Genomic DNA, 19,528 nt, shown 5'->3' with positions numbered 1-19,528 from the left:
TTCAATCTAAATTGTCTTTTGATGCACTTTCTTGAATGTTGGCGTAGCCCATTGGATTTGGTAACTACAGGTTATGCATCTTGCGTCCCTGTCATTGTAGCTAATGTAGTGTAACATCATAAATATATACCATTTCTTAAAGTTTGCTATTTACATGTAAAATTATATAACTAACCCTATTTTGTATACTTACATGTATGTTCTGTGTAGATGTTTCGCACAGTTTTTTTAGCTTTTGCATTGGGGGCTCAAATGTGGAGCAGGGGTTTTCATTTCTGTTGGATGAAAATAAAGTTTCATTTTCAATCTTAATTTGTTGGTAGTTTGTAGAGGTTGAGGTCATTAAGTTTGTTTTTACTCACTAATTGGATGAGTTTATAGTTTTTACTCATTTATACATACTTTGTTAATTCTTTTTGCTGGTCTCTGATAGTAATTTTTTTCTGGGAGATTATCGCTTTTCGTTAAGGAAACCTATGTAAAGAGATATAGGTTGAAAAGTAATTTATTAATTATTTGCATGTTTACAATTTAAAGGTTATTAACATGTAGGTTGCAGTTTAAAAATACGTTTTACTTACTTGGTTAGGTAGTTGCTCAGATGTATATACATTTTCTCTTCAATAGTCTGGTCAGAGAATCAAACAGAGTTTTTCGTCTTGCCGTATTTTAAATTTTTGAAGGATTTAGTTCTTTAAATGAGTGAGCCGTTTGTACTGTTGATTTCATTGTTTGTTTGATTTTCTTGGTTACACGTGTTTATACTTTGATTGTATTGGTTGGTAGAGTTTTAGTTTGAATTTTTTTATCAGTTATAGTCTTCTATGATAAACACTGCTTTAAGTTTTATTTCTAATGTATGGCATATATTTTGATAGATTTGAATATTGATAATACCAGATTTAGTTTTAATTTATTACCACACTTGGTGGGATTTCCACCTAATAGTTACACTTTAAAGGATTTGATCCCTTGCCCATGTGACAGCAAGTCTGTTCATTCAACCTTGCATGCCATGTTTTTTGCTCTTTTTATCAGATCCCTGGAAGAAAGATGTATTGCCATTCTTTAAAAAAGTTAAATTTAGTCCTGCTGTGTTGGTTTTACAACAGCTACATAGTCCTCTTATATGCTGCCCTGTGGCCACTATCATATGGCAAACAGGTAAACTAAGAAAATGAGTAATAATGTGTTTGTTATGAATTCTTTTACAGTCGTGCAAGAATATTTGCTCAGAGGGATTATTAATGTGCTTATTTGGACTGTGTTTGTCTTGCTTATATGCTTCAGAAATGTAATGAGTGAAGATATACTTGACTTTCTTAACTTGACTTGATAGTTTTGAAATAAGAGTATTAAAAAATTAAAAAGCGTGCAACTAAAAAGCAACTGACACTTACCTGGTAGCTCTTCCATGGGGGTAATTCTCTTATTTTGTGGATGAATAGTGGCTGACTCGGTCACGGAAGAAGCCCCAATGCTGCGGCTGACCCGTCTGTGATGTCTTCAGAAATTAGGTCATCATTGTTACGGGAGGTGTTTGCCTAATGAGATGTACAAGTAAAGCAGTGTGTTTTTGCAGGACTGTTGCTTTTACCCACTTGGGAGTTTATTATCCTTATTGCGTATTCTGGGCAAAACTCACTGAAGTAATACAATGCGCTACTACAAGAACCAGACGGCTGCAGGAGCGGCAACGCCCACTGGGTGAGGTTCGAGGACATAATTAGTAGCACCGCTTTGCCTTGTATTAACTCGGTTCCAACGCCAATGATTAAGGGGGAACCTGAAACGCATCTAGCTAAGGTCGTGGAGGATTTTAAAGCCTGTTTTTCTGAATGAATAACTCTGCAGCATTTCATTAAAATAAAAAGCGTGCAACTAACACTTACCTGGTGGCTCTCCCATGGGGGTAATTCTCTTGTTTTGTGGATATATATATATATTATGCAACTCGAACACATCCCCTGAGTGGCCTCTACCTGTTCTGTTGGAAGTGGGATGTGTTGGATATTTTGTGCCAGCCAGAGGCGCACTGGAGGCCCCGTTCTGCAAAGAGGCCGGAGCATTACTGGAAGCTGCTGCAGCTGCAGTTTTGCTTTGATCAAGGGATTGATAGGACTCCGGCCCACCTTGGAAGGCATGGTTGCTGCGAGAGCACACGCCATGAAAAGGTTGGAGCGTTCAACAGGGGACCCGAGGGAAATCTGCCACGCGACACTACAAGGACTTTGAATTTGACACCCCGCACCTTTTACAGCAAGACATAAAGATACCCACAGGGGATGGAACTCGGCAGGTTGGAGGATGCAGGCTACGACGCTTCCCGCTGGCGCATAAGTGCGGTGACGCCCCTCCCCCTCACTCTCGGATGGCGTGCAGAGCTTCAGGTGTGCGGAGACGCTGAGACGCTGAGCTGGGACGCTGCAGGTTTTTCCTTTCGGCGCGGCAAAACATTATGCTGTTCGGTCCCGTTTTCAATGAAATGGATCCATATCGAGCGGAGGCCTGAGGAAATCGTGACATCTTGATAAAGGGCAGTTAAAGGGCAGTTAAAGGGCAGCAAGGTTAAAAGTCTGCCCTTTTCACCCCAACTCTGCCGGCCCTTGTTTGCTGAGCAGATGAAGGCAGTAAAAGTTCGAAGCCTGCCTCCTAATCATTTGGTCGGACGTTTGAGAGGCAATATAAGGAGAAGGAATTGCACAAACATGAGGCAGGAGACCTTAATGTGAGTACACTGCCAGTAATTGTTGATGGTTTCTTTTATAAGAAGAGTGGGGCGAGTGTGGGGTGAGAACTGTTGAGCTGCACCTTTTAAATTGAGTTGGTGAACACTCTGGCAAAACTGGATGCCTTAATTGCCGCAAAAAATAAAGCGCATTCTGTGAAAGCAAAGTCAAAAGGGGGCAGTAAATTGCAGCCTGCGGAGACTTCCTTTAGGTCACAGAGCTCTGGGATTGAGGACTCTCCTTTGAAAACAATTAAAATGATGGTATTTAGGGAAATCGTCTCTAGAGATAAGGACTCTTCAGTAGCCGGCTCGGATGCCCGGATGGGCCAGGAGGTGAAAAATGCTAGAGACTTTCCTCTTTTTGTGAAAAAGACGGTTCCTCTCATTGTATCCACTAGCAATACAAGAAAAGATGTTCCTCTTCAGGATACTATGCAAATAAGTTTGGGGGGTGTAGGGAGCTCAACTTCAGAACATTCACAAGTTGAGACCCCCGTACCTCAAGAATCGGCTTCTTCGTTACAGATTTTGATGCAAGATCTAGCTCATGATGCACCAAATCCAACCCCTTATTATGAAGTACAGATGGCTGCAGTAACTGTAACCCCTCTGCCTTTGTCCCCCCTCTCCTCTGGCCCAACTGGGCCTGATGCTATACAACCTCAATCTAAAGACACTTCAGTAATGGAGGTCCCAGTTCCGGCTCAAGATCAGACAGATAAATCAGATCAATCAGATCAACAGTCCTTAGTAGAACAATTAACGCTTTCAACTCACTCGGGCCCACAAATATTTTTGGCTAACAGTTCCAGCTCCAGCTCTAGCCTACTTCTCGCCGAGACTCATTCTCAGGAAAAGGAACCTCAGGCCAAGTATGAGGCACCGGTCCTCTTAATTCAGGAAGAGAGGGAGATCTCATATCAGATGGATGTTAAAACAATGTTAAATATGATCTTAGATGAGATCAGCGATATGAAAAAAGCGCAGTCCATAGAGATTCAGTCGATTCAGCAGCGTCTGGGAGAGATCGAGGAGGTTATTTCCAGCTTGCTGGGCCGTCTTCTTGAAGCCGAGTCAAGGATTTCTACTATGGAAGATCAAATGATAGGGGTCCTCCAGCTGGTGGAAGCAGCCACAAGGGAAATATTTGTCATGGAAACAAAGATTGAGGAACTTGAGAACTTTTCAAGATGTTCAAACCTTAGGATATTTGGTGGAGCCGACACTGTTAAATGGATGGAAACATTTATGAAGAGGGCAGTGTTGCCAAACTTTGCAGGAGATTTAACATTAACAAGAGCACACAGGGTCCCTGCCCATCTTCCCCAAATGAGAAATTTCCTTGTAAAATACTCGTCAATTTTGCAGACTATCGGGTCAAAGAAAAAGTTTTGTTCCCAGCTATTCAGGCTAGGCAATTCGAAATTGAAAATGGAGGAAGATGCAGAACTTTTACTGATATGTCAGTAACGGCTGCAAAGAGGCGGAAGGAGTTTGTCAAGTTATTATATTTGTTTAATTCTCAAGGGGCACAAGCTTCGATTGCACAACAGTCCAAACTTAAAGTGCATCTACATGAAAAATTTCACTTATTCACTCGTTTAGAAGATGCACAGGAGCTACTCAAGACAATCTCTGCTGGAAAATAAAGGACTAGTTAGCTTTCATATTAGTCTTGTTCTCCCTTTTTTCAGAGTTTCATGCTCAGTTGAACTGCAGCTCGTAAGATTAAGAGAATCTTCCTTCTGTAGGATGTAAAACAAGAAAAACAAAAAGGGAAAAAAAAGTTTGTTCTTTTGGGAGCTTTCTCTAGGTTTAGCCTCTATTTCTTTTCTTTTCTTTGTTAATGGGGGCAGGGGGGTCACTTTGAGGTGCAATAACAGGGCACCTGTATGTGTTGGGGGGTGGAATATGTGGACGGCGGGAGTATCCACATTTCCTTGGGGGTGGAGGGCTTTTGGTTGAGGGTGGGTTATCGGGGTTAAAAAACAAAAAAATGAGCAGTTGCTATAAGGAATTCATGAGATGGTTGAGGATTTTTTTTTAAATACTTGTAGAATATGGAGCTTTTTAAAAATAATTTTTTTTAATGAGTAATTGTCAAATCCTTTCTGTGAATGTTAATGGCATTTTGAATAGACGTAAATATGGGGGATTGATCGGATGGTTAGTTACTTTAAAACCTCAGATTCTTTTTTTACAGGAAACCCATCTGAAATCAAATACCCCAAATTGTTATATCCCAGGAATGTTTTCTAGGGTTTTTTTCGCTTCAGCTGGGGTGGCAATGAGGGGGTGGCGATTTACTTTTCTCGTGAGTTTGATTGGGTGTTTCTTTAGGAAGAGAGAGATCCTCAAGGTAGGTGGATTTGGGTACAAGTGTCATTAAATAACCAGATCTTGAATTTCATTTATTATTACGGTTCAATATTTGATGATGAATCCACACTACGTTTGCTACATAGGTTATTAGGAGTTACGGGGCAAATTGTTTTGGGGGGGCGATTTTAATTATATTCAGGATTTAAAGTTAGATACTTCTAACACAGGGAAAAAACAATTGAAACCTAAAACTAAGAAACTTTTTGATACATTGAAAGACAATTTTCTGCTAATTGATGCATGACGATTCTTAAATCGAACTGTTCAGAAATATACTTGTTTTTCACGCCAACATCAATCAGCATCTCGTATAGATTATATTTTAGTATCACGCTCTTTGAAGCTGATATTGGTGTTAATGCCTTCTCCGATCACTCGTATGTGAAAGTATGTATAGATGGACTGGCTCCTTCTGCAGCCCCCAATGTGGGTTAATGAATTTAGAGAATGGATGAAAGAATTGTTTTCGATCAATGAAGGGACGTGGAGTTCTGGACTTTTTGGTTCCGTCCAGAGGTGTCAGGGATAACACCCGAAGACCCCGGAGTTCAACCTGCCTCGGTGCACAAACAAACAGAAACACGGGCTTCTCGATGGTGGCGTCAAAGACCAAAGGTTTATTACTGCAGGGACACAGAAGTCACAGAAACTACACATGGGCAGTATCTAGGAGCCTGTTCAATTTGTACAAAGAGGGTTGTTCCTTATATACTGAATATTGGGCTTCAGGCAAATTCTTTACATGTTAGCACATTCCAAAACCTTTGTATCTTAAACAATAAATATTTGGCGTTGCACAGGAATCGTCAACAATATCTGATGTCAAAACATTACGAACGAGGGGTTCCCACTATTCCATCATAATCCCATGTCAACTTTTCATTCAAGACCCGGACCGCCTCATCGTAAATTTCGTTACCTCCCCCTAATAAAGGCCCAGAAGGAAAGGAGCAGAGCCAGGTGCAGAAGATAGAAAAGTAGGATAAGAGATGTTTGTGGGTCGTAAATGGGCACGGTTACCAGCTTCGGCCGCCTAATCATGATCAGGCCAACGAACACGGGAACCAGTATAGCAGGACTGGCCTCAGGCTGGGGAGGCAGCTCTTGCCGAGTCATGCTGCCACAGCGTTGCTGCCTAAGGTGCACGTGTCACTAGCAAGGTGAATTGCCGGCTAAAGCCTACGTGTCCTTAAATGAAAAGAGGTCATTGCGTGTCCATTGACTATGTGAGGGCAAGGATTACAAAATGGCTTCCTTGTTCTAAGATGGATGCCACGGGTAGAACAGAAATGTGTTTGTAACAGGAGTGCTCTTGCTCGTAGCATAGCGAAAACACCAGGATATACTAAATGGATCATTTGCGGTTCACTGATACCAGAATTATGTATTTGCGACAATGTTACAAACACGGGTTCAAATCGTCACGGAACCTCAGACCCTCCTTTTGCCCTTACATAGGCAATTACTCAGTCTATGTCAGAATCTAACTCTATGCTCATTAGGTCAGTGACATGTTGTTGCATCATCATCCTGTCTCGTACCTGTTCTCCAAATACAGGTTGTTTTCTGAAACAGGTTGCAGCACAGAGACTACACAAGGCGGGACCACATTGGATAATAAGGCAGCACGAGAACAGAAATACTAGGATGACACCAATGACCATCAGAACCTTCCATCCCCACGCTGATACCAGAGTCCAAAACCACTCCATGAAGGACCAGTTTCCCTTGTCTACGTGTATAGAGTCGGAAATCTTGTGTAGCTTAGAGATCGCTTCATAGACGGTTGGAGCATTATTGGGAATAAAAACACAGCAGCTCGATTGGATCATTCTGCATACCCCACCTCGATCTGCAAGTATTACGTCTAGAACCATTCGGTTCTGCAACGTCATGAGACGATCCGCCTGAAGTTCAGCTGTTAAGTTACTAAGGGCACCAGCAGTTTCTGTAATAGTAGATTCAACTACCCGTGTTAGTTGACGTAGATTTCTACTATTGGCCATAGGCCCCCAAAACGGAAGGAAACCTTTGAAGAAGTCTCCAGCTTCCTGACCAGCGGTATCTTCCTTGCTGAAGACACCTCTTGCTACTCTGGTCTTGTGATAATCTGAAGAAGCAGTGTATGTCGGAGGTAACAATCGAGCAATATAACATGAACCTGAGAAGTCAGCAGGCAGCCATGTATACGCTCTGTCTTGACAGATGAAGTAAGTACCCCTAGCAGTAAGGAAGGCAGGGGAGAAGCTAGACGGAAATACGTAAGTCTCAACGCACTCACTCTTCCCTAGCTGAGCTCTCAGATTTCTCCCATTTCCTTGCAAACAGACCTGACCTCGGTGAGGCACGACCCAGACTGAAGTGGAGCTTTTACGCTTGCTTTCTCCCAAACTAAGGCGATACTCGGTAGAGTTCCAACTCAAATACACCCGTAATTCATCTCTAGGGTAAGATGGAGTATTATTGACGTCTTTAATCATGTCAATAATTCCCTGGACTAAAGCGTTGTTGGCTGAGTTGTATTTAGTGGACCGTGGTGGACGCGGAGGATAGGTCTCAAGGGCATAGGAAAAAATGGTCTGAAAGGCCTGAAATGATCCATTATAGCTAAAAGGCAAAACTAGATAGGGAATGCCTTTATCCATAGTGTGAGGTATCAAGCCACACACCCAGCAGTCTGTAGTATTAACTACCAGTTGGTGTTGATGCAAGAGCTGTACAAATGTATTGTTAATAAATTCTGAGCGTCGAGCTTGTTCGTGTTCAGGAAATGAGTGAAAAGAATGCATAGAAGAAACCGTAGAAGTAGTAGGATCAAGGGGAGGTACTGTAGTTACCGGCATAAAAAGCACACCAAAGATGATTCCACCCACCAACGTTATCAAAACAATTAAAAATGTAACTGCACATTGCATTAGAAAGCATTTGCTGTGAAGTATTCTGTACAGTCTATTTCTGCGCACATAAATTACATTCTTTCGTTGCAGCTCAGGAAGCTCCATCTTCTACAATCCGCTCGTGACCACTGATGATGTGTACGTAGATGAAAATGCCTCTATCAGCCCTGGGAGTTCCCAGAACTAACAGAAAGATCGACCTTATGTCTGACCCCCGCAGATTCAACTAGGCACACAGCCACGACCCTACGGCTACCCAGACGGCAAGGCAAAATTTAAAACAACAAAATAATAGTAAACTTCCTGGCTGGAGGCAATGTATAAAAAATTCAAATGTGAAAATAGGCAGTTTCCTGCTTTATTTGTCCATATTGCGAGGTCGCAAGTTGTATCTCAGTTTTGCAGGAGCTGTCTGATCTGGAAACAATATATTTTCAGCTGACGTTGCAATGTTCGCGTTTGCAGATGACAAATGTTCTTTTGGTGCAGATGGCAAATGTTCAGGGTTCAAAAGAGCAGTTTCAGGAGGAGAGTCAGAGTTTGATGTATCAGTGATCAGTTCTGCATCACTGAAAGGGATGAACCTGGGTATTTGTTCTGCTTCAGAGGCACTGATTCCTTTCTTTACCCAGTTGTCGTAAGGAAGTGGCAGAGGCACACGTTTGACGTGTGTCGTATGGATCCAATTCTTCCGTCCGGCCACACGAATAGCAGTCCTCGTTGCCAACAAGACCTGGAATGGTCCGACAAATCTGGGTTGGAGATTCCTTGTCCGACCAAAATTCCTAATGACCACCTGGTCACCTGGTTTCAGCTGATGACCTGGACTCTCCGGTGGCTTTGGCAATGCATCGAAAACCTGTTGATGAATAAGGCTCAATTTAGCAGTCAAGTCGAAAAGGTAATCAATTAACATTGGATATTCCAGCTGCTTAAATTCTTTCGGTCTAGGTACCCCCCAAACATTTGCAGGACGACCAAAAATTATTTCATATGGACTAAGCCCTACTCTAGAATGTACAGTTGCTCTTGTTGATAACAAAGCCAAAGGCAATGCATCTGGCCAGGACAAACCCGTGGATGCTTGTATCTTAGCAAGTTTTAGTTTAAGGATGCCATTGTAACCCTCGACTAAACCCGCGGACTGGGGATGATTCGCACTGTGAAACTTTTGTCTAATCCCTAGGCCGGCACACACACTCTGCATAACTTTCCCTACGAACTCACTTCCGTTATCTGACCATACAATCCGTGGCATTCCGAATCTGGGGAAGTATTCTTTAAGAAGGATCTTGGCAGTGGACAAAGCAGTATTGTCCTTCAGTGGGTATGCTTCGATCCATCTGGAAAACGCACAAACTACCACTAGGACGTACTTTAGATTATTACAACGATCCATGTGAATGAAGTCTAGCTGGATCACTTCAAAGGGGCAGGAAGGAGGAGCGAAGTGACCTGCAGGTGTGGGGATTCCCTTGCCAGGATTATGCATCAAGCATACCATACAATTTCTCACCACTCTCTCTGCACACTTACTAATCCCATCATTCTTCCAAACTGGAGCCAACATCTTACAAATCCCTTTAGAGCTGATGTGTGCTGCTCCATGTGCCATCGTTACTACTGCAAGCACATACGCATCAGGTAACATCCAACGCTGTTGTTCCGACAAATCAATCCAACACCCACTCGAGTCCAATTTACCCGTGCTCTCTTTCTATGCACGCTTTTCCTCCTCAGTCGCCTCTTTCTGAATTTCTTTCACGCTTTCCACTGTGTCCTCACACATTCCAGACTCAGAAATCCATCTTGCAGACGTTGCAACATACATTCTACTCATCATATTTCTAGCTGTCTGTTTTGCAGTCTCATCGGCAAAAGCATTCCCACGACCAACATCATCCGTGATTGCTTTATGAGCACTGCATTTCACAATCGCAACTTCAGTCGGCAAGGTTAGAGATTCCAACAAGTCATTAACTAGCTGGCCATGTTGAATCTTAGTCCCATGGGACGTAATGAAACCTCTCTCTTTCCACAAACGGCCAAAACTATGGGCCACGCCGAACGCGTACTGACTATCTGTGAACACATTCACTCTCTTTCCCTTAGCTAAAACGCACGCTCTTGTTAGCGCGATCAATTCTGCAGCCTGGGCAGAATTCTGACTCACTCTCGCAGTCTCCACAATCGTACTCAAGGTCGTTACTGCATAGGCAGCAGTCACGTCACCATTCTCCAATTTGAAGCAAGACCCATCAACATACAACGTGCCATCTGGATCTGATAACGGAGTGTCTTTTAAATCAATTCGTCCTTTTGTTTCTTCCTCAGTTCTGAAACAACAGTCATGTGGTTCGGAATCACTCGACTCTTGACTAGTCGGCAACAATGTTGCTGGATTCAATACATTGCATCTTTTGATCTGAATATGACTCGCTAGCAATGTCAGTTCGTAACCTGATAATCTAGCACTGGTAAGGTGCTGCGTCTTGGTTCGGTTCATGAGTGTATCCACAGCATGAGGAACCATAACCACTAGCATGTTGTTCATTACTAAACCAGCAGATTGTCGAATGGAGGCTGCAGCTGCGGCTGTAGCTCTCAAGCAACTAGGCAACGCTCTAGCTACCGGATCTAATGTTGATGAAAAATACGCACAAGGGCGTTGTTTATCACCAAATTTCTGTGTCAAAACACTTAACGCACAACCTTCTCTCTCATGGACATAGAGCGTGAATGGCTTACTGTAATCGGGTGTACCCAATACCGGAGCTGAACACAGTGCATTTCGTAACTCAGAAAAACTCTCCTGACATTCGGCAGACCATGGCATTGGACTCGGAACATTTTTCCCAGTCAAAGCTACCAATGGTTTCGCCAAAAGAGAAAAATTTGGGATCCGTTGCCTACAATATGAGGTAATACCTAAAAAGGCACGTACTTCTCTCTGCGTGCTAGGAACATTCATCTGTGTAATTGCTTTTATTCTCTCTGGGGTCAACTTCCTTCCCTCCTTTGACAAGAGATGACCTAAGTAGGTCACTTCTTGTCAACAGTATTGCATTTTTGAAGGTGACACTTTGTGATTCAAATTTGACAAATGACGCAATAATGAAATTGTAGCTGTTTTACAAGTTTCCTTGTCATCGGCAGCCACTAGAAGATCATCAACATATTGTACTAAAGCAGAACCAGGAGGAAGTACAAATGAGTCTAACTGGCTTTTTAATGCTTGACTGTAAATGGATGGGCTTTCACAATAACCTTGTGGAGCGCGTTTAAACCTGAAGCTTCGTCCTCCTAGAGAGAAACCGAAGATATCTCTGCTTTCCTCGGCTATCGGAATGCTGAAAAAGGCATTTTTCAAGTCGATAACCGAAAACCATGCTGCTGTAGCAGGAATCAACGTTAACAATGCAGTAATGTCTGGAACCACAGGAAACTGTGGAATTACAATTTTATTAACCTCTCTAAGATCAATTACAAACCTATATACTGGAGGTTTTGTTGGGTCAGTTCGTTTCAGAATGGGCAGTACAGGACTATTACAGACATTACCTCTAGTTTCTTCTACAACGTCTTTCTTGATCAGATCTTGTACTATCAGTAGGAGCGCACGCTCACCTTCACTAGAGATTCTGTATTGTGGAATTCGTGGAAATTTTACATTCGCTTTCAAAGTTACTACATATGGTGGAATTTCTAAAAGACCTACATCATTAGGACCAGTCGCCCAAAGAGTATCAGGGAGTGAACGCAGCTCTGGTGGGAGTGCATCCATCGACAAGTACATTGGAGAGATGATTCTTTTACCCAACGTAAGCTGTACTCCGTCTGGAGAACAGTACAATGTCGCATATAGGCGTTTTAACAAGTCTAAACCAAGCAGATTTTCATTACAACCTGTCGTCAAAATCAGGGGTGCTTTCAATTGTCGGGGTCCAACAGAAATAGACAAAGGACCAGAAACAGGGTTGTGAACAGGGGCGCCTGAAAAACCTACTGAAACGTTTGTTGAGCCAGACAAAGGTGCGCCAGGGAGTTTCGCATGTATGATAGAACTTTTTGCTGCACCAGTATCCAACAGAAACGGTTCGACTATACCTGATGTTGCTACTGCGACATAAGGCCCACTCTGATCTACTGGAACTGATACTACTCCCTCTCTTTGTCCATGGCTGTCCTAGTACTCCCTTGGCTGAACTTCCTCACTAGCTTCATAGTAATCTTCAACATGATACTGTTGAGACCTATTTTGTTGGGCAGATTGTCCATTTCGTTGGTCGAAATAATTAGAAGGGCGATCACTTGTCTGTGGAGGCATAGCACCTCTTCCTCGACCTCTAGAATTCTGCATATAACCACCACGACCTCTCTGAGCTGCCGCAGTATTATTTTGTGCCCGTACCGGACACTCAGTCTTATAATGGCCTTCCATTTTGCAATAAGCACACTGATTCCATTGGTACTGTGGCCTCTGAGAATTATACTCCGTTCTTTGATATGACCCTTGCTGTGTATTGGTCTGATTGGTGAGAGGCGGATATGCTTGCTGTAAAAGAACTTTAGTTTTTAACTCTTTCGTCTTTTTATCTGATTTTTCTTTTTCCTCTTTGTCCCTATTTTCATAGTACTGGGCAGTAGCAAGTATTTGCGCAGTCGTAGAGACAGCCCACGCACTTTCAGAATTTTTTAATTTACCACTAAGTTCTGGCAACAGATTGTGCACAAATTTATCAACAAATAATCTCTGACCTCCTTCTGTGCTCATATCCTGACCACTATGATCTACGAAAGTCTCCTCGAATCTTGTAAAAAAGTCGGAGACGCTTTCGTCTTTCTTCTGTTTGCACGCGGACAATTTGTCCCAGTTAACGCGTAATGCTGGCATTAGGGTTTTCATTAAATCGATTATTCTACCAGGCAAATTAGCAATTAAGGGTTCAGGTTTAGAACCACCTATTTGTTGACCATCCGCTGCAATTATTGCTGCCCAATCACCACCTAGGGCAACTGGATGATTCTCTTTCCGTATTTTAGCCCAAATTGGTTGCGGTACTACATTACCAAACAGCAGATCTATGTCAGCTAGATTTAATACACAAGCGTCAACTGTCTGAGCCAACTCTTTGTAGTATCCTGCAGGATTTTTACGCGGATCTGGCAAGGCCTGTTTCACTGCTAATACTTCAGCTCGCTTCCATGGAATATGTATCCATACTCTCTGGAATTGGGCCGGAGCGGCTGCAATACCAAGGTTTACATTAGCTTGCACAGCTTCACGCCAAATTGGTGGAACCTCCCTCATTGGGTATTGACGATTTTGTTTCGTACTACGTTTCTCTAACTCCCTCGATGAACGAAGGGATGGGTCATTCCTATAACTTAAAATCAGTTCCATCGCTTCTTTTATATTTTGTCCAACTATCATACCTGCAGCAAACTCTTTCTGAACATTAATTAATTCTTCTAGATTTGATTCAGGGTCATCCTCTTCCAATTCCTCACGTAGAAGGAAGCACATTTCATCAAACACATATCGTTGTGTCGGTTCATTCCATTGCATAAATGTATCTAATACATCTTGTACATTATATCTTCCAACTTTCGAAACCCATCTAAGAGCAGTGGAATCTAATATTCCTCTTTCTTCAGTACTGGGAAGCTGACTACGTCTCTGCACAGAGTCAGAGGCAGGAGTCTTAATCAGAGTTTTATAGAAGGGAGATAGAATATTAGAGACAGAATCAGTGATTCTCCGACGAACAGAAAGTGGAGTCATAATATTAGCAGAAGCAGTAAATAGAGTAGCAGTTGGAACAGATAGATTAGGAACAGTAGGAGTAGCGGGCAAAACAGCTTGTGAACTAGCAGGTGTGAGCGATACAGGTATAGGTAAAGAAGCCGGCAACCCTGAAAGAGGGGGTGCCGAAGGAACATTAATATTGACCACAGGAGGTACAGGAACTTGATTCAGAGGAGCAGGAACACCAGGTTGTCCAGCAACCGGTAATTGAACATTCGGTATAGGTGGAGCCGTAGCACCCTGTGCATACGGTGGGGGTGATCGTAACAAGTAAGACAACAGGGGATCCTTTTCAGGGTCCTCTACTATCTTAGCTGTACTCGATGGCAAAGCAGGATAGCACTTGTCTATCGCTAAATTACGCTCTCTATTGGCCACCTCCATCGCCTTCTCAGACTCGTTGAGTTGCAGCTGCTTAGCAGACTGTTCTAAAGTCAACTCTTGCTCTTTCTGTTCTTTCTTCAACTTTTTAATTTCTCTCTGTTTAGATTCTTTTCGCCAATAACGGAAAGAATCAAACATTGCCGGCCGGGCTTTCTTCTTGAATAATTTCGTTTCTAAATTATCAAGAACTTGAGGTTCGAAACTACCATGCAGTGGCCAACTAAGGACACCATCTTTCTCTGTGTAGTGGATCCATACCTCGTTATAAGAGATAGGGCCCACACCAAATTTGCAATATAGATCATAAAGGGGAGTTCCAATTGGAGGAACCGAACACGAGTCCCCCAACTGGGAATCACTGTTGCAACTAAAACAAGACAACATACAATTTTTCCGACTTACCATTTTATAACCCGGAACACAAAACAGACAAACACAAACCAAAAGAAAGGTGCGCACTCGAACCAAGAACTTAGGCCTACCAGAACAGACAAACGTATCGATACCCGAACTGAACTGAATGATTATCGTAACTAGAATAACCAGCGATAATCTTATGAAACCGAACCAAACCAAGAACTAAAAGGATTATCGAAACAGAAACAACCCTCACGAAGTAATCAACTATCAACCACTCAATACTTAACTGAGGCACTGAAGACGTCACCAAGGAGAAACCCGTCACGTCTCGCCGTACTAAGGACTGCACCTCGGGTCCAAGACAGGGCGACGGTCAAGGCAACGAACCACTGCAGCCGTCTGAACGGGAACCCTCGTGGAAGAGAACGTCGGGCCACTTTTGCGATATGCCGGGATCGATGAAGTGGGGCGCCTCCCTCTGAAATCTTCACACGAAGCTTCTCGAACTCTTCAGGCTTTTGGACCGGTACCGAATGACGTCGCCCCACGTGGGCGCCAATTGGAGTTCTGGACTTTTTGGTTCCGTCCAGAGGTGTCAGGGATAACACCCGAAGACCCCGGAGTTCAACCTGCCTCGGTGCACAAACAAACAGAAACACGGGCTTCTCGATGGTGGCGTCAAAGACCAAAGGTTTATTACTGCAGGGACACAGAAGTCACAGAAACTACACATGGGCAGTATCTAGGAGCCTGTTCAATTTGTACAAAGAGGGTTGTTCCTTATATACTGAATATTGGGCTTCAGGCAAATTCTTTACATGTTAGCACATTCCAAAACCTTTGTATCTTGAACAATAAATATTTGGCGTTGCACAGGAATCGTCAACAATATCTGATGTCAAAACATTATGAACGAGGGGTTCCCACTATTCCATCATAATCCCATGTCAACTTTTCATTCAAGACCCGGACCGCCTCATCGTAAATTTCGTTACCTCCCCCTAATAAAGGCCCAGAAGGAAAGTAGCAGAGCCAGGTGCAGAAGATAGAAAAGTAGGATAAGAGATGTTTGTGGGTCGTAAATGGGCACGGTTACCAGCTTCGGCCGCCTAATCATGATCAGGCCAACGAACACGGGAACCAGTATAGCAGGACTGGCCTCAGGCTGGGGAGGCAGCTCTTGCCGAGTCATGCTGCCACAGCGTTGCTGCCTAAGGTGCACGTGTCACTAGCAAGGTGAATTGCCGGCTAAAGCCTACGTGTCCTTAAATGAAAAGAGGTCATTGCGTGTCCATTGACTATGTGAGGGCAAGGATTACAAAATGGCTTCCTTGTTCTAAGATGGATGCCACGGGTAGAACAGAAATGTGTTTGTAACAGGAGTGCTCTTGCTCGTAGCATAGCGAAAACACCAGGATATACTAAATGGATCATTTGCGGTTCACTGATACCAGAATTATGTATTTGCGACAATGTTACAAACACGGGTTCAAATCGTCACGGAACCTCAGACGGCCAATATGTTTTCAGTCTGGGGGGGTTTTAAGGTGGCAGCCCGTGGGAGGATGATTTCCTCTTCCGCTAAGAAATTAAGGGAACGCCTCAATAAGATATCGCAACTTCAGCAGTCATTGAGTAATGCTGCTAATCCTGTGGGAGAATTAAATAGATCTTTGTTGGGTCAGGCTAGGAAGGCTTTACGAAATGTTTTCGTTTTGGAAGAAATAAACAGTTCCCAGTCCTATTTATAGAAGGTGTATGAAGAGAGCCAAATGGTGGGTAAGATGCTCGCTTTGTCAACTCGAGCTTGACAAGAATCCACTTGTATCGTCAAAATAATAGATCCTTTATCGAATACAGTGGCTACCGATAGAGCGGTAATTCCTCGAATTTTTTTAAATAATTTTCAACAGATTTACACCACTAAGTATTCGGTTGATAATGAGTTGATCGAGGGCTATTTTGACTCACTACAAGTCCCTAAATTATCGTATAATTTGGTAACAATGCTCCAAAAGAAAATAACGGCAGTTGAGATAGAGGCAGTAATAAAATCTTTGGCAGGTGCTAAAGCTTCCAGTGAGGACAGATTTCCAAGCGAATTTTATAAGTGTTTTATGAGAGATCGAACCCATTTTCTGGTTAAACTATTTGAGTTTATTAAATGGGCGGATTAGTGCCCCCGGAATTCAAAAAAAGCGATAGTGGTTAGTTTCGTGAAAAAAGGCAAACCATCCACAATCTAAATTCTTATCGTCCAATCAGTTTACTTAATACTGATTATAAAATCTTTATGAAGATTCGGGCTCTACGTTTGACTCCTGTAGCTAAGGAAGTAATTCACGAGGACCAAACTGGGTTTATTGCAGGCCGAATGATGTCAACTAATACCCGTTTTTTGATTCAAGCACTGGACTTTTTTTAATGTAAACAACACCCCTGCTTGTATCATGATGGTAGACGCAGAAAAAGCTTTTGATTTAGTTCAATGGGATTAATTATTTTATGCACTTTGTAGGTTTGGGTTTCCTTTATTTCTAATAACTATGATCAAAAATATTTACCAGGGGGCTCAGGCACAGATTATAATTAATGGGGATCAAGCTGGTCTAATAGAGATAAATCGGGGAACAAGGCAAGGATGCCCCTTATCACCCCTTTTGTTTACCTTTTTTATTGAACTTCTCGCGATTAGAATACGTATGAATAGCAATATTAGAGCCTCCATTGAAGGGATGCCAAAACTAAAACTTTTTGCAGATGATGCTATTTTATATTTAGATCGTGAAAAATTTAGTATACAGGCTATTATGTCAGAATTTCGGAAGTTTGAGCAAATAGGGGGTTATAAAATAAATCCTTCGAAAACAGAAATTTTGATGCTAAATTCCGGCTCAGGTTGTCTTTCAGATGAATTAATACACCAGGCAATGAAAACAGCACCCATCAGATATTTGGGAATATACATCACAGTTCATTATAGGGACTTATTTAAGAATAATAATGAGACTACGAGTACTAAAATACCAAATCTTATGAATAAATGGTCCAATCTTCCCCTGACATTGATAGGACGGGTGGTGCTAGTTAAGATGTCCATCCTACCGCTTTTGATTTTTTTGTTCAAAAATATCCCGGTTAAAGTTAATGTTAGTTTTTTAAACAAATTGATGCTATTATTAGAACTTTTATTTGGGAAAATCAGGAACCGGCAAGATGGCGGCCGGCCAGCTGGCCGAGTAGGCTGGTACTCACGTCGCTCCCCTCTCCAGGAGCTGCCTTTGAGAATGCTGTAAGCATGAGGCTTCTAATCAGTACAGGAACTTTATCGGACCATTATCTTGCTGCATGGTTGTTCGTAGAGGATGCTTTTGGCAGCTTTTCACCTCTCGTTGTAGTCTTCTGAGGCGGATTCTGGCGTGTTGTGTCTCAGGTGGAACTTTTTTCGTGCATCACTGGGCACATTACACGCAGTCGGATCGTTTCGCCCAGCCCGCAGAATGCCTCCGAAGAGCCAGTTGAAGAGTCTCTCGCAGGCAGTGGTAAAGACCACCACCTCAACATTAGGATTGTCGCCGTCTGCTTCAGCTGCCGCTTCATCCCGAACAGCCCTGCAGACAGCCCTAGCGGTCCCGGACATCTCGAGGAAGGCGCAGACAAGGACCGGCAAAACCACAAAGGTGGTGGCAACACCAGTACCCGCAATGTTTAAACCGCGGGGAATCTCGGCAGGAAAAGGTGCAGGGAAAGATGCAGTTTCCCTCATGGTCAAAAATAGTCTGCATCTGCAGTTGAGACGGCTGACACTGGTAAGACAGACGCCGGTACATTGTTTCCTTCTCCTGTGGCAGTGTGCGGGAAAGTAGGTGGGGGACAGCCTGGAACTTTAAATGTACAAAACGTCAATGTACAGGCTGCGGATAACTATGCAGGGGCCCCCTCATGCACTGACTCTGTTTTGGGCTTGGAGGCAATGTCAAAGGGGGTTCTGGGAGATGTAGTTCTGCAGGGTCCAATATTGCATCCACAGATCGTAGTCTCTCATAATAGCTTTCTGCAGACCCAGCACCTTCCGCAAGCACTGATGGTGATATAGATGGCGACAACTTTTTTTCCTTGTCGAAGCACACGGGGTCATCGGTGGAAGACAATGGGCTGGACAAAGAGTGGACCGATGACGATGAAGGCAGTGACTTGGGTGATTGGCGCACCAATGAGGTATTGAATTCTATCACTATGACCAACGGTCTATCTACAATCCGCAAGGCACCTCAGGATCCCGCTGCAGCTGCGGGCTCCCTTGCTTGGGATTACTCGTTTTCTAATCAGCCAGTGCTACAAGACTTAGCCCATGAACAAACGCCGTATCCTTTGGATTCTAATACCGGTTCGCCCCCAGCTGAGATATTGTTGGCTGTAATTTACCAAACCATAATGGCCCATCGAGAAGAAACGGGCCAGGAGAGTGCCCGGGCACAGGGGGCTTGTTGCAGGGTTCAAAACTCACTGCGCAGGGTCATCAAGACTTGCACAGACATAGCCTCCAGGGTGACGGAGGCAGAAACAAGGATTTCCACATTGGAAGATGATTTGGTGGCGCAAAAAAGCACGGTGGATGAAATTCAGCTGCAGAGGGCGGACATTCAAGCGAAAACTCTTTGACATGCAGAATCGGGCACGGAGGAACAATTTAAGAATACTGGGGGTTTCCGAGGGGATGGAAGGGTCAGACATTCGACAGTTTGTTGTTGATTTATTTTCAGAAGCCTTCCCAGAAGTGAAGGACTGGGACTGGCGATTGGAGATCCAACGCGCCCATCGTTTCCCTTTCAAATTGAAGCATCGCCCGGGTCAAGCAGAGAATAGGCCTCGCATCATTATGATTTGCATGCAAAATTTGCTAGCAAGAGAAAAGATCTATGATTTAGCTAGGCCTGATAGGCAAAGGTCGGGAAAAGGTTGTCA

General features: G+C 43.3%; 1 protein-coding gene across 1 annotated transcript in view; it reads left to right on the top strand.

Moving 5' to 3' along the window:
* The first annotated feature begins 2,076 nt into the window (after positions 1–2,076).
* The window catches only part of LOC144785041 (extracellular calcium-sensing receptor-like), a 105,359-nt gene continuing 87,907 nt past the window's right edge, over positions 2,077–19,528 (top strand). The window contains exon 1 of the mRNA XM_078664161.1: positions 2,077–2,728. The gene's annotated coding sequence lies outside the window, so the exon portion shown is untranslated. The remainder of the gene's footprint in view (positions 2,729–19,528) is intronic.

Source organism: Lissotriton helveticus, chromosome 10 (genome assembly GCF_964261635.1).
Source record: "Lissotriton helveticus chromosome 10, aLisHel1.1, whole genome shotgun sequence".
Lineage (NCBI taxonomy): Eukaryota > Metazoa > Chordata > Amphibia > Caudata > Salamandridae > Lissotriton > Lissotriton helveticus.
This window is presented reverse-complemented; position numbering and strand designations above follow the sequence as displayed.